The 13,039-nt window shown below is 42.0% G+C and overlaps 1 protein-coding gene across 1 annotated transcript in view; it reads left to right on the top strand.

Annotated features, from left to right (window-relative positions):
- CSMD1 (CUB and Sushi multiple domains 1) overlaps positions 1 to 13,039 on the top strand; it is a 2,626,220-nt gene that overhangs the window by 241,426 nt on the left and 2,371,755 nt on the right. The window lies entirely within an intron of this gene.

Below are 13,039 nucleotides of genomic sequence, written 5' to 3'. Positions count from 1 at the left end.
CCTTTCTGACTGACATCGTAATGAGGCCCATAATTCTTAGTCAAATGGTTGTACAGGGGATTACATACTCATTTACACTCATCTCTAGCTACCTTAAGAGAGACATGGGAAACTGGTCTGGGGCTTGCTGTACATGACAAGGAATGGCACTCTCTCCTTGAATACCTGAGCAAAAGTTCATGCAATTCGCACCTTAAATTCATCCAATTTTCACTCATACACAGAACATATTTAACACTACATACTCTTTAACAGTCTTTTTCCGACAGCATCACCAAACTCCCCCTAATGCCAAAAAGACTTGGCAGTTCGATTACATATGCTGTGGGCCTGCCGCTAACTAACTGCTTACTGGACTGAAATACATAACACACTTTCTACGCTTACAGATGTCACCCAGTTGGATAGTGTGGAACACTGTCTCTTGGGCCTGTACTCCAAGTCTAGGCACTTTAGAAAATGGTGTGATTAATGGATTTGGTGCTTCTTTTGGTTTTTCGCCAGATTACTAGGTGCTGTCAATCCCTTTGAGCACCCCTCACACCGAGTTGGCAGGACAACGTTTTCCATTGGGGCAAGGCTGAGAGCTCTGCATTGCACAGTGAGGCATATCAAGGTTTATGCAAATAGCCTATTGCACTAATTTGGCTTGACCTTCTAGAGAAATTTAAAACCCAGTAGGATGGTGATCAATAGTTCCCAACAACGTGGCAATATCATGACCATCTCACCCATGACACCTGACATTTACCAGAGGCATTATTACACACTGTGACACGCTCACTTCTTTTAGCCTTCAAGAACATTAGTGAATCCCACACTTTATGCTATGGCTTTATAGAGACTTGACTGGTTGAGGGCTGGTTGGGGCTAGGAAGGGGATGTTGGGATTTTTTCTTAGGCTTGATTTTTTGTTTATTTTCATTACCTCAATCTATGCTAGTATATGCAGTGTCTAATATATTGCAGCTATGATGCAATACCTTAGAGAGAACACTCAGTGCTTATGTTTTGTATGATTCAAATGCACCATTCGACCATAATTGTAATGTATGCAAATTATTGTTGTAAGAAAGTGAAATAAAATGTGATTTAAAAAAATCATTAGCATCCCAATACCAGATAAAAGACCACATTCATAGTTTCATGGAGATGCTCCACCTGAAATTCGCTTTATCAAAAAAACACGTTTTTTTCATTCTGAAGCAAATCTGTCTTTTCATTTTTTTCTAGACCACTATTTTATTGTGTTGTGTTCCTGTATGAAGAACCAACAGTACCAATGATTTCAGTCCTGAGGAAAGAAGATGTACATGTTTAAATACATTACTTCAACTATCTAACAATGGATTGAAGTCAGAGGCTTCACTCTTGACAAAACTGAACATCTTCTATTAGAAAATATCCATATGAATTTATAATCTATGTGAAAGCAAATACACAATGACTCATTTGACAAAGGCTTATCTTCTGCAAGTGACTGTTCATCTTAGCGCCCAAAATGGTTATCTCAGCATTCTGGTAAGTTATTAGGGTGTTAAGCCCCCATTGTTCCTGAGTGGTCTCATGAGGAAGAGCAGGTTGAGAATTAACTGATGTTATCTTCAATGCTTCAGTAAATAAGATCGGAGCTCGGTGAACAAATATTTAAGATATAAAAGGCAATTGTAAACTACTTAATTGCCTCACTCCCTTTGCTGCTGGTTTCCTTCTGCTGTGAGGTCATCCTATATTTTGCAATGCAGCTTTTCTTGTAGTTAAGACCAGGTTTGATTCCATTCCACACTGGCATGTCCTACCTTGGCTAGCTAGCGCATGATTGGTTGTGCAACAGTAGGGTGTGTCATGACACTATCCCCATCCATTGGCAGTAGAACATTTCAAACTATTCACTCTTGAGGATCTAGGGAGGCACACGTTTTATGCCGTTCCAAGCCCTCTCCAAGCACAGCTCAGTGCTGAATGCTGTGGAATCTGCTCCTGGTTTCTCTGTGGCAAGGTTTCAAATTCAACTGCTCAGGATAAAGCCTGGGCAAAGTTTTAATTAGGCTGGAGTAATTTCAGTAACTTTGTGTTACTGAAAACTATGTGATTTTTTATAATGTCCATGCTTATAGCTACAAGGCACCCTACACTTGAGGCACCTAGGGGAGACCTTATATGTGACACAAATGTAAAAATAAGGTCCTTTGAGACTTTGGAAAGCTTAGACCATGTTATCAAAGGGCCACTTGGTGCTTTTTATCTGTACATGAACACATTACACAGAACTGTACAACGACATTCAACATTAATAACATACACATGTTAGACTCCATCAAATTGTGGAAAAATAATTTTAATAAAACTGGCATATTTTCTATCACATTGTGCAAAAAATAAAAAGTAAGATAAGGAAACTGACGTTTTGTATTCCGATTGTGACACTGTTGCCGTTTGATGACATGATGTAAGCTTTATTACATGTGAAAAGTAATTTTTAAAACAAGGGCCTAGGACATTAAGTTACTTCGAAGTAATTTACAATAGAATAGATTACAGCTTGACCAATTTTTTTGAGTTTCACTAAAGAGGCCCAATGTAGCTGTAAAACAAAGTCCTAACAGCCTCATTCATCCACTTATAGAAAGCTGGCATGTTCGTGCCCAAGCCAAATGTGGCTTTCTGCCAGTGTCACCTAATTCTTAATGACTTTCCTTCAGTATGATGTGTAATTTTCCCATACAGTGGATAAAAATGGCCTTGTGTGTTCCTCTCCTGAGCAGGATAGCCTGGGATTGTACCCAGCCACTTTCTGAACTTCAAAGAGTAGCCCAATGGCTGTACTCATTCACTTTCTGGCTTCAGAAAATGCCTACCCTATCAGTGGCAAATACAGCTCACACCTGGGCCTGCCTGCTCTTTTCTTTTACAAGACAGTTTTCTTGGATTCTCTGGGGCAGAAGTGGGCTGGTTTCATATAAGGTCAAGAGAGGGTGAATGCTAAGGAAGGCTTAATGCTGCAATATTTCTGTGCAGCAGTCAAAGGCATGCTTTAAATAATTTGTAAGTAAAGCACTGCTATGGCAAAGGAACTGGGTGATGATGCGGCTAAGGTTAAGCAGGGAAAGTGCAAGTATTTTACCTGGTTTCAATTAGTGTCTAACCAATCACAACTGAGTCCGTCTAATAAAATTGGCTGCAATGTCACTTTGTGATAGACCTTACTATGATATTAGAATAGATTGAAGATATCTTGCTGTTTGCCTGAAGAATTCATATCTTCCTGGTCAATGACTGTGGAGTTTTATCTCCAGAACTGAAAGTGCCCCATGGACTAAAGAAGCAGACTGACAAGGACAATTATGATTTAGGTTCTAACTAACGGACAGCGACTACTAAGGAAACTATTTAATCTATCTCAAGCCTAGGGGAGAGTGCAAGATACAACAGGCAGAGATTTCTGTTCCCACCTGGAAGAAAACTTGAAAACACTTTGCAATTAGGATGTTGAAGAAATATCAAGTGAAAGCAAGACTGAATTTTTTTCTATGACACATTGAATATAACCATGTGCTTTGCTAAGTTAATAAGAACTACAGAATTGCCACTCAAGAATTACAAGAATGTAATCAATTTTCACCTGAGCAAGCTTTTCATAATTTCTCATCTTCGGGGCCAATATACAGTGCATCACAATGTCAGGAACTGGTACATTCTATTAACTTAGTATGAGCAGTAAGCTATGGCAGAAGCATGTTACAGTATCATCAGATAGGCAGATGCATGTCAATCTTGTCACAAATCAATGGCCTGTAGATCATGCTGGAATCAGTAAGAAGCCATTTCAAAATTGGAATCTGTGGCTCTTGTACAAGAAGACTTTATTGAATGTTTAGTGAATTTTGTAAAAACCTGTCAAGCCCCCATGCAACTGTCAACTACAGGCCAAGTGAAAGCTGCATGGATGTAAAATTGTAGACCTGAAGATCCTGAAGATTATTTTTCAGTAGCTTTTTTAAAAAAAAGATCCAGTTGGTGCTACAAGTGAGTGATGAGTTATGAAAGAACAAACACTATTAAATTCTGTTCTCCATATTAAAAATTCTCTTTTGGTATCGTTTCATGTTAGTTCTAGAAAATAATGTTCCATTTTCTATTACATCTGACTTTGCCTTGTGTTTCAAAACGCGTTGTGTTTTTTATAACTTCTGATACACAACCTATTGTACCATTGCAGCCAGCCTAAGCTTGTGACTTTGTACCTGTTAGATGCAACCTGTTACCGAAAATTGGTGGTTCACACATTTTGAAGCTACTCTTCCCTTAGATTTAAAAAACTTTTAACTCCAGTTTTACTGATTTGATTTATGTTGTTCCTGTGACATCTTGCTAGTTAAAATAACCAGTTTTTCTCATTTGGACTTGTGTGCTGTGTTTGTACTTTATTACTGTTTGAGTGCTGCATTAGTAATTAACACATTGACTTTAAGTTCAGCCTATCCTGTTTTGTGACTAGCTAGTAGGCAGAAAAAAAGTAACTTTCCAAAGGGTTTTTTTCTTAATATTTATTATACATTTGACTTTTTGACTGAATTAGATGTTTAATAACTAATAAAAATGGTTCAACAACAGCACAATCAAGCAGCCAGCAGCCATAAACTGGATAGATCATGCCCTCATCAGTTTCAGCATACTTATCCCACACCACCAAAGACCTGCCACCACTGGAAACACTAGTCACAGTTCGAATAGCATTAAAGAAGACACGTGGAACTCCACCCTCTTTGCACTTTGGCACAAGCACACCAGCATTTTGCTGAATGCCATCAAGAACCTTAACAGCTGGATCACCGCATGCTCCGACACCTGGCTCCCCACAAGCACAGTGCACCGGCAGGAGCCCAACTACATGCCAGTTGGTACACAAAGGAACTGAGGCTGATGAAACGCAAATGCAAGTAACTAGAATGCAATTGGAGAACAAGTCAAGATACCACAGATAGACTTTTTCAAATCAGCCCTAAGATGGTATCACAAGCATATATGGAATAGAATTGCATCAATGCTATCATTAACAGCAGCAAGGAAATCTCTACCATTATCATAGATTTCACCACGCCACCTGCTGTCTCCAGCAGCAGCATTCCCTCACATATGCAGCAAGCTCTCATAACTATTCTGCAACAAAAATACCTCCATATACACAACTTTGATGCTCAACCAGATACCATCATCATTGTAACTCAACTTCTCATCGTACCCAAATAATAAACCCTGATCTTGTGGCACACCATCACAACCATCAAAATTGTTGCCACCATGAATACCATCCACTCAAAAGTTCCATTTGACCCTTGCCTCACCACACCTTCATCAAAGGACTCCTACATATCAATGAAGCTCTAACACCCATCCTCAAGCATCCATCAATGCAGCCACAATCCTGGACACCTAGAAACATCACACAATCATGCCCCTGCTCAAGAATCCATTTGCAGACTTGGCCACACTTTTGAACTACAGACCGATCTCCCTCCTATCATACTTGGCATAGGACTTATAGAAACTGAGAAGCTGACACCTCACTGACCACCTCAACAACCATCAGCTCCTCTACGCTATTCAGTCCAGATTCAGGCCCAACCACAGAACAGAAAGAGCCCTCATCGTTGCCACAAACAGCTGCATGATCTTTGAAAGAGGAGACTTGGGAGCCCTCATTCTCTTGAACCTATCTTCTCCATTTGACACAGTCTTACACCCATCTGACATGTAAGTGCCCTGCTCTCAGCTGGATCTGCTTCTTCTTAACCAATTAAACACACGCTGTCAGCCTGACATTTTACTCCTCGGAAGCCCACAAACTGATCTGTGGAGTGGCTCAAAGTTAATTGTTATGCTCAACTCTCTTCAACACATACATGATCCCTCTGGTCAGTATCACCCATATACACATCAGCATCCTCTCTAACACAAAAATCATACTCTCTCAGACAACACCCCAACACAAAAAACAAGCTCACTGCTAGAATGACAGTAGTCACTCACTGTAACAAAGCCAAGAGTCTCAACCTCAACACAGAATTGGTGATCTTTGGCAAGAATACCTCACCATGGGATTCCAGGTGTGGCTGGCCGAATTCTGATGCATACCCAGAACCCATTCCAGGAATCTCAGAACAATCGTCATCAGGGAACTGGATATGACTGCACAACTCAATGCAGTCACTGTATCATGCTTCGACACCCTGAAGATCTTCAAATGGCTCCCAAGCAACACTAGAAAATCTATTACTCATGTTCTAGTCATGGAGAAATATGTCAATTCCATTATTACTGAGTACATTGAGACAAATCATCTTTTGCACCCTAGTCAGTCAGGTTTTAGGGCAAACACTTAGTACTGAATCAGCCTTATTAGAAGTGGCTGAAACTATAAAAGCCACGCTAGACAGGGGAGGCAATGCGGTCTTGGTACTATTGGACCTCTCTGTGGTTTTTGACACCGTGCCCCACAATAGACTGGTGCAAAGATTGGTGGAGGGTGGTGTCGGTGGCACTGCCTTGAGCTGGATCAGGTCATTTCTCAGTAACTGTCTCCAAACAATATTGTCCCCCCCCCCTTTTTCTGCTGTTATTCCTCCCATGAATGTTGGGGTCCCGCAGGGCTCTATTTTGAGCCCAACTTTGTTTAATCTATATATGGCCCCTATTGCCCTTCTTGCTGAACAACACGGGGCAAATTTTGCATCGTATGCAGATGATACTCAGCCGTTGTTACAGCCATTTTCGTTTTTCACTATTGTAAGGCTACCTGTTCTCCATAGGCCAGAATGGGCTGTTAGAATTGTTACATCCTATGATCCTAACAGACCCAGGGAACATGGTAGAAATTGAAGTTTAGTATGCCTGAACTCAGAATAATAAAATACATATTTTAGTAAAGTTTATTTTAATATTCTGTGTTTGCAAATACCACTTTTAGAAAGTTGGTATTTGCTTGCTTGACCATTTCAGCCCGCCTCTGCTGTGATGTGTATCTGCCTGTCTGGTTGTGTGAGTGACAGGGCTGGGGAAACCTAGAGGGGCAGGGCTAGGCAGCCTGGTGGTGAATAGGAAGATTGGCAGTCAGATGGGTGGGAGGAGTACACCTGAGCTCTGAATAGGGTTGTGCTCTGCTACCACAATGCTGGCTCCACCTCCTGTGGAGCGGCTGATGTCTCTGCCCTGCACCCTGAATAGAAAGGCAGAGTCATGTTAACAGAGTGCTCAAGAACTGGTTTGGACTGGGCAAAGGCCCCTTAACCCCAGAGGAACAAAGGAATTAGGGGTATAAGTATTGGGACCCTGCTGCCAAGAAATTAGATCAGATCCTGCTGAAACAAGAAGAACCTTTGCCAGAGGAGAAGGAACTGGGAAAGCTGTAGGAGGAGTACTGTCCCTGACCTGGGGGATTGGCCTGCAGTGGTTGCCTTGCTGCTGAAGGAGAGGAGAAAGACTACTAAAGACTTTGCTTCAACTTGTGCTTTAAAAAGATCTCCAAGGGCTTGAACTGAGCTTGCCCCCTGAACGAAGTCCCAGGACCTGTGGACTTCACCCCCAGCTCCCCAGAGTCTTTTGGAAGTGCCTGCTGTTGTTGTTGGGCCTTCTGAGGGACTGCGTGTCGCAAGGAGCTGGAAGCGCAGCGCAAGGACGAGAAGCGTGCCGCCGTCTGAGCTGTTGCTGTCGCATCTCGCAGAAAGTGTCACCGCTGCAGCATCGCATCGAGCGGAAGCGTCTCGCATCATTCCGGAAGTGTCCCGCAACGTCGAAGAAGCGTGTCGCCATCGCAGCCATCGTAGCTGTCGCATAGCACCGCATCGAGAGAAGAGTATCGCATCGAGGAGGAAGCGTGTCGCCATCGCAGCCATCGTAGTTGTCGCATTGCACCGCATTCAGAAAAGCGCCTCGCATCCACAGGTAAGCGTGCCGCCATCGGAGCCGCTGTCGTCGCATCTCGCAGAAGGGGTGTCGCCGCTGCAGCATCGCATCGAGCAGAAGCGTCTCGCAACGTCGGAGAAGAGTGCCGCTGCCAAGGCCGCTGTCGTCGCATCTCGTCAAGGGTGACGCCGCTGTAGCTGACGCATCGAGTCGAGCCTTCTCGCAACATCGGAGAAGCGTAACGCATCTGAAAGACCCCGTCTTTATTTCTTTTTCACCAAGAACTTCAACACATCTGCATCGCTGCAACACTTTCGTTGTCCTGCGTGTCGCCTCTAAGGTAGATTGACTTAAAGTGTTGCATTTAAGAACTTAAGAGAAACTAAGCAATCTTCTACCAACTAAGCAACCGTATTGTGTATTTTTTAATCGTTGAATGGTCTTGTGATAATCCTATATAAAGAATCCTTATTTTTAATATAAATACCTATGTGGTGTCCATTTGTAGTGTTGTCACTTGGTTACTGTATGTGTTCACAAATGCTTAACCCATAACGCTCTGAGATAAGCCTTGTCTGCTCACGCCAAGCTACCTAGAGGGTGATCAGGGGTTATTTTAGGAGTGTAACCCCTTACCGTGACTAGAGGAAAGGGTCCCTGCTTGTCACAAGTACCTACCTGTGCCAACCAGAGAACCCGGATTCTAACACAGGTGATTAAAAATATGGCGGCTAGGGCCATCTTTCTGGCAGGCCCCAGGACTCATATGTCCCCTCTTCTGTCATCCCTGCATCGGCTTCCTGTTCAGAAAAGAATCCATTTTAAAGCTTTGATTCTGGTATTTAAAGCCTTTAATCAGATTGGAGCCCCTTACCTTAGACAAAGATTTCCCCATTACATCCCCCAACTTACTATGAGGTCCTCTACTCAACTCCTGATTCCTGTTCCCAAAGTTTCACTTGCTCGGGTTGGAGGTTGTTCTTTCCAGGTAGTTGCCTCCCGTCTATGGAACAGCCTTCCCTTGGCCCTCAGACAGGTTCAGGATCTGTTCACCTTTAGGAAAAAGCTCAAGACATGGCTTTTCCAACTCGAATCTGTTTTGCTGATCTCTGCTTCTGGTGCTTTGTTTTTTCTGTGGCTGTTATGTGGTTTTTTGCTTAGCGCCGGGACACTCCAGGGAGGAGCTGAGCACTTCATAAATACCAAATTAACATGACATAGTCACCAGCAAGGTGGACAAGTCACCAGCAAGATGGACTACAGGAAACCCTCTACAACTGGATCACCAAGCAACTCACTAGAAGACTAAAAACTATTCAGAACACGGCTCCAAGACTCATCCTTGACCTTCCACACAGAACTCGCATCTCACCATAACTCAGGGAGCTCTACTGACTCCCAATACACAACTGTGCTCATTTCAAACTCCTCATAAACACATTCAGGGCACTACACAACTTAGGCACATCTACCTGAATGGTCACATCTCCTTCAACTAACCACCCAAACTCCTCTACTCTGCAGGACTCCTACTCCCACACATCCCACATATGCACATAATCAAATCAGGAGGATGGGCATTCTCTAGTGTTGCTCATAAAGCTTGGAACTGCCTCTCACTGCATATTCAAGCCTCCTTCTCTCCTTGAATTCCAGAATAAGCTGAAGACCTGGCTTTTTTTATTAACCAACCTACCCTAAGCAGGGCAGGGGATCACACCTGCTCAGTGCCAGGATAAGCTTGCGGGTGACAGTGTGCATTCAAGATACACCTAATAATATCAAAATCACACCGTGTGTACATTTTTCTGCATCATGATTGCAGATCAAAGGGATTTGTTATGATGGTTATAAGGTTTTATAATGTACCCAGCCTCCATGAATGATAAGTTAATTATCAATCTGGCTGGAACACTACATTATTGGTGTGACAGTGCGAAACTGGTATTCTCAGCTTAGAATTCTTTCTGAAGAATGGAGGGGACTGTTTGGAAAGGGTAAAAACTACTCAAAGAGTCTTTGCCACCTTGAGTTACAGAAGAAGGTCTCTATTTGAGGGGTAAAACGGATTTGATTTAGTGGCTGCAATAAATGAAGTTGTACTCATTACTATTTGAAAATGCAGGCAAAGACCACTACTCTTCAAACAGGCTTTATAAAAGAGGATGATGAATCATTGCAACTCCCAAATAAGATGTTAGCCTGCTCTGACGGATGTAGTACATATGAGGAAATTGGCAGTGACTTCCTATTGAACCTCCATCTTCAAGGCCATGTTACCAGGTTTTGGGCATCATAACCATTACAAGCATCAAGGGCTTTCTGTGGGCAGTCTGCAATGAGATGTGAAGCCTTAGTTCTGAGACTGAGTTTCTTGGAGAAGAAGGTATCTGTAAGATAATGTGTAGACCGATCAGTTGCTGAGTTCCGAAATAGCTTTTGGAGTATTGATAAGGTTCTATATAACAGTGGCCCTACAGTGTTTTTAAAGACGACTTAATTTACAGGGGTTAGTCCTTAAGGATCAAAAAATATTGCTTTGTATTATTTTGGAGGCCTGGGTCATCCAAGAGCATCGTTTCAAAATTACGGAGATCTCAACTGACAGTACAGCATCGTCCAAGTTCAATCTTTGAATTGTGTTGGAATATGGTTTATTAGTAGGTGTAGGTAGGTACCTACCACTAGTAATAAGGCCACAATCACAATATAAGGTCTGGTCAAGGTCTCAGTAAATTAGTCCCTTGCTCAACCCTTGGTTGCTTGCTGCATCAAGGCAGGCTTTATTTAGGAGACAGATGTGTAAAGCATTTAAAAACATCAAAACATTTAATCAGTAAGACACAAAACACAATTAGAATCAAACACTACTTTATTAAAATAGGAAATATTTTTATGATTAAAATGACTCCAAAACGTCAAAAATCCAAAGTAGGGAACTGGAGATATACATTTAAAAATAATAAACACTTTCTAGTGCCTAAAAGCCAAAAGTGCCTCTTTGGAACATCTGGCCGTAGGTGACAAAAAAGTCCAAGTTTCAGGCTGACAATGATGGTGCGTGAGTCAGGTACAAGTCAAGGTCAAGTTTTCACCTTCTGACTTTGTAACTCTGTAAGCTTTTTCTCTCAACTTCAAGCAAGGCTCCTTGTCAGGTCAGGTTTGGGTTTGACTATGGCAGCTTGTCTCAGCACAATGCCTCGGTCACCTCCTGGAAGTCTCATCAACGACCAAAATCTCCAGATCTTTAGCAGGGCAAACCTGAATCTCGGACCCCGTTGTGGTTCAACATTGCCGGCTTTACTCTCGTTGATGGGTTGGTCACTTCAGGATCAATTTCCAGAAGATCCTTTTGGTGTTCCAAAGCAGGTTCCAAAAGGTCTGAGTTGCTCCTTGGAATGTGGGACTACTTCTCCGACAATGCAGGTGGCCCAATCCTTTAAATTCCAGCTGAAGGTAGTCAGCTGGTTTCTTCTTGATGGAGATGATGCAGATGGAACTCTTTTAGACTGTTGATTTCAGGGAGTCCACCCCTTCAACTTTGAGGGCAAGACAAAGACCTTTTTGGACTTAAGACCAAAGTGTGCAGCAGGTGCAGTCCTTAAGAGTGTAGTCCTCTCTTGTGCAGTCCTAGTGTCCTGCAGGGCAGTCTTTCTTCTTCTTCTTGTAGTTTCAAAGCAGGGATCCGAGTTGCTGGACATCTCTCTTATATGTATCCAGTGTTTTTGGATGACAAACATAGGGCAGGATGAAACCCTCAGATATGACAACGTACTCCAGAGTGTGGCTTATTCTTTTCCCAGAAAGCACTATTCTTTAAAATCCATAATGGAGAAACTTTCTCCTCAAGGTTAATATCTGGCTAAGCTAACCCACTGGTGTGGCTAAATTTCCCTAACACTCCCCTTCCAACCCCTCTGCTAATTCAATGAGTTGGGCTCCTGTCTGGCTAGGGGTGCAGGATGTGAAGGTGACCCTGTGTCCTGTCCTAAATCTCATTCCCCTCTTTGAAGACCATTTTGGGTACTCAAGCCCCGTCCTTCCTTTTGCTCTGCAGATCTCCTCCCATCAGATGGCCTTTGTCTCTAGGCAGACCACTTTACACCCCGTCACAGCAGTTTGGCTCACCTTGTCAAAGGCTGCCCAATCACTAGAGGCTGGATTTTGTTTTACTCAGAGAAGCAAGTACTATAACTTATTTTCTGTGATAGTTATAATAAATCTTGGCGAGTTGTTTGATTCATTCTAACTATCATTTTAAGTCTTTAAATGTTAGCTCACTCTTATCAATAGTTATACCACTTTATTAAAGTATTCCCATATTAGCCTCTGGAGCCAATGTGCTACAATTGGAAAAAACGAAATTGGCAGGTTTTTCTCTGTAACTAACTTCTGTCTCAAACATACTTCAAAGTACTGTGCAATATGCATTAAAACATACATTTATATTTCCTTATATGCTCATAGCACAAGCATATATTGACATGATTGCACCAAAATATAATACAGAATTTTCCAAAGGGCAATTATTGGGAGTATTCGCAAACTGAATTGTGTATTTCATTTAGTAGTACTTGAGCAGTACTACTAAACGTTCTACAAAATAGTATTCACAGCCTCTCTTATTTTTAGTCTTTTATGCAGAGATCTCTGCTTGCAGACATATTTCATAGTACTAAATGTGGAGATGTGGAGGAGTGGATGGGAAATGGGAAATAATTACTATTAAAGAGGAGGGTGCAGGGATTAGTAAGGAGATGTTATGGGAGAGCTCAGGAAGGCTTTAAGGAAGGGCATGCACCAAAAAACACAAAGCGATACAAAACAGTTGTAATTGTACTTCAGTCCACTGCTGGAGTAAGTCCACCATCACTCATGGCCACTCACAGCTTTTACAACACTCTTCCATAAACAATAATCGAGATTGGGAAATAATGTTAAAGTAAGTTCATTTATTTGAATGTTAAAAAAATCTCAATTTATTTTAAGTTTTTTTCAATATATTTTTTAAATGTAATTAAATGTTAAAAATGTCCCTAATATTAACACCAGTTAGATCTCCCCCAGATGGCAGAGGTCTCTGCCAAGTTCGCAGAACATTAAATATGGTAATAAAGTCACGACTAGCAGTTATGTT

Source organism: Triturus cristatus, chromosome 6 (genome assembly GCF_964204655.1).
Source record: "Triturus cristatus chromosome 6, aTriCri1.1, whole genome shotgun sequence".
NCBI classification, from domain to species: Eukaryota; Metazoa; Chordata; class Amphibia; order Caudata; family Salamandridae; genus Triturus; species Triturus cristatus.
Note: the sequence above shows the minus strand (reverse complement) of the source record. Positions and strands in the feature narration are given on the sequence as shown.